We start from the raw sequence: 3298 nt of genomic DNA, 5'->3' as shown, positions 1-3298 counted from the left end.
CACCTCCAGGCCGCGGGGGCCCCCCCCCCCCGACCCCGCCCCCGGCCCTCCCCAGGCTTGCATGAAGCAGGCAATGGAACTCTAAGGCCTGGCAGTCACGTGGTTGCTGGGAGCAGGGCCGAGGGTGTGTCCCGGCAATCCCAGAAGGCTTCCTGGAAGAGGCAAGAGGTGGTGGTGGGGGGGTTCTTCCAGGCAGGGGGCAGGGGACCTGTCCTCAGGGCTGTCCCTGAGCGCTGCCACTCACAGGAAGAGCCCCAGGCACAGGGGCTGCCGTGATGCACAGCTTTCTCATCTTCCTTTCGCCAGGTTGGTTGGGCCAGAGCCTGGAGGGCCTGGCCTCGTCACCGCTGGGGAAATGACCTCACTCTGGGAGTTTCGAAGAGGTGCCCTCTCTCTGCCCCAGCTGCCTGACATCCTCACCTAGCTGGAAGGGATGACAGGTGTCCCCAGCCGGATGTCTTGTCTGCCTGGTGGGACGGGGGGTGGGGGGTGGGGGGGTCTCCTCAGGCTCCGCGTGAATCCCGGATGCGGCCCTTGGATAAATATTAGTAAACTTGGCTCAGACCTACGCTCTCTGATGCCACTGTCTCGAGGCAAGGCCCCGCGCTGGCCCCTCCCCGTCTGAGAAGCAGCCACCAAACATCCCCAGCCCAGAACCTGCTCAGCCCTTCAGGCAGAGGCTAGTTCCTGCCCCCAGGCTCGGGATGCAATAGGATGAATTTGAATCCTACTGGCAGGCTGGGTGACCTCTGCTGAGCCACTTAACTTCTCTGAGGAGCCCCACCCATTCCTTGCAAACACCAAGAAAGCAACCCAGCGGCCCCCGCCTCATGTGGTGACCCTGAGGAAGAAAGCAGGGCCCACACGGGCCTCCCCGAGGGTGCCAGGCCCCTGACCCTCAGGCTGGGGCTCCTCCCTCCCCAGCACCAACCTGGCCTGGCGCCCTGATGGGCCGCAGCCCGCATCCGCACCGGGGGCCTCGGTCCCCTGCAGGAAGCCAGCCTGGTGGGTCCTCTGGGCTCCTAGCTATCAAAATGGCTCAGGGGTGTCTCCCCGAGAGACCCTCGCTGGGGTTGCAAGGTCAGTGCTTTGCTTCCTCCTCATGTTCCAGAGGGACCCTCAGACGGGCCTGCTTCAGGCATGGGGACAGGGTCCCCTCCTTGCTCTGGGTTCCTGCTGGTTTGGCCAGGCAGCTGCAGGCGGCCCACGGGCCTCTGGCTGGAGGGGTTTCCAGGCCCCCCGGGGCAGGGGCCGTTGGTGGTGAAGCTGCCTGGGGGGGATTTCCACCAGCCCATCCCCATCCTCCGGGGAGAGTGGCAGTGGGCTCCCCACCCGCTGTGACCTTTTTTCCCAGCTCCCGCGGACGCCCACCTGTCAGACCACCCACCCCCAGGTCATTGGTTACCGACTGACTCTCCCCAGAAAGGCCTGGCCGTTGGGGACAAAGAGAGGAGCGCTGGGTGGGCATGGCAAAGTGCAGCTCACCTGGCCTCACCTGGTTTTCAAGGCCTCTCACATCCCTTCCTGTCTCTCTTGCCCCGCCCTCCCTGGGGCCTCCGCTACCACGTCTGTGAAATGGGGCTGGAAGAATGCCCACCTTGGGCCTCGCTCACCTGGGCTCCTTGGGAATCCCCCTGTGGCACCCCGCCCTCCCCATGGAGACCTCCGAGCTGTCCTCTTGCCCACCCCCAACCCCGTACTCCCCAGGGCAGGCAGGGCTTCTCCCCTCTTCCCTCCCCTCGGGGTCCTAGCACCTGCCAGGCCTACAGGCACACAGTAGATGCTTAAGCAGTGCCGAGTGTCTGTGGTTTGCCTGGCCCTGAGGTTCCAATGACTGGCCCCCGGGTGGGGGAAACGGGCTGGTGGGCCTCGGAGGAGTCCCGGCAGAGTGCTGGACACCCAGGGGGCTCACAGTGGCTTCCTAGAGGCAGCAGCCTGGCCCCTGGCCTGCCTCTCCCGTGGCCCCGGCAGCCCAGGGCCCCCTCAGGACAGAGAGCCTGCGGGAAGGCAGGTTAGCAGTCTCACCCTGCCTGACGCTGGAATCCCCTTTACCAGCTCTGCTGGGATGCCGGTAGTGATGGGGAGCTCACCCCCTTATAAGTCTGCCCTGTGTTGTCTTGAGGGGATATCTGTCTCCCCACCCACCCAGCCTGTGCTCCCTTCACCCTCTGGCCTGCCACCCCACGGGCCTGCCGATTCCAGCTCCGCCCCTCCCCCCAACACTGACCAGCATCCCTGTGCTTGTCCTGTGCTCCCTCCCGCAGGCCAGAGTCCTGGGCACCCCCTGCCCTCTGCCACACCCCTGACAGGTGCCCTGGACGCACAGGTGGGTGTGTCCATCCGCACAGGCCCGGCCCAAGCCACTCATCTGAGCCAGCGGTGCACCTTATTCCTCACGGTGACCCTGAAGGGCCAGGGTTGGGACTTGCCCAAGGCCGCAGAGCGGGGGCAGGTGGGGCAGGGTTGGCTCCACGGCCGGCCGGCCGGGCCTGCACCCAGAAGGTCCCACATTGGCTTTATGCTCTGCCTTCACAGTCCTGAAAATATCATTAATACCTTTTGAACCAGGGTACCTGCGCTTCCACCTTGCACCAGGAGGGGGCGTGGCTCTCACAGGCCCAACGGACTCGTGCCCTCCTTGCTCCCCTTGCTTTGCACCACCTGCCCAGCTCACAGCCCGGCGGGGTGTTGGAAGGTGCTGGCCCCGGAGCGGCTGGGGCCCCCGTAGATTCCCTTCTGCCGCCCCCCCCCCCCCCGCCCCCCGGGAACACTGGAGGAGCCAGAGATCACTTCCCGCTAAACCCTTTAAAGGAAGAGGGTAAATAAAAAGACTTGTCCTGCTGGCAGGGCATGACTCAGCCGCCTCCGGCCCGGCCCAGGCCGAGGGCCCCTCTGCCCACCACGCACCAGAGCGCTCCGCGCCCCCTCGGCTCCCAGTACCTCTGGCGGGTCCGCCGGTGCGTCCTCCCTACCCCCACGTACAGCCGCCAGGAGGGCCCAGGGAGCGGGACAGGCCCCCGGGAAGGGAGCTGGGAGCGGCCCTCACACTTACTGAACACTAAGGGGAGCTGTTCTAGCATTTTCCGTGCGTTGCCTAATCCAACAAGTGTCACCTTCCCCCATTTTACAGAAGAGAAAACTGAAGTTCAGAACACCTGCTCCCCGGCCTCGGGCGCTTCCCGCGGCTCCCCGGCAGTGAGTCACCGCGGGCAGGGCGCGCCGCAGCGCATTCCTCCGTGGGGCCGGCGTCCGGGGCGGGGCGGGGGCCATTGAGTCGCCCCACGGGGCCGCGGGGCTG

The sequence above is a fragment of the Lipotes vexillifer genome, unplaced genomic scaffold (assembly GCF_000442215.2).
Source record: "Lipotes vexillifer unplaced genomic scaffold, Lipotes_vexillifer_v1.1 scaffold1094, whole genome shotgun sequence".
Classification (NCBI taxonomy): Eukaryota; Metazoa; Chordata; class Mammalia; order Artiodactyla; family Lipotidae; genus Lipotes; species Lipotes vexillifer.
Note: the sequence above shows the minus strand (reverse complement) of the source record.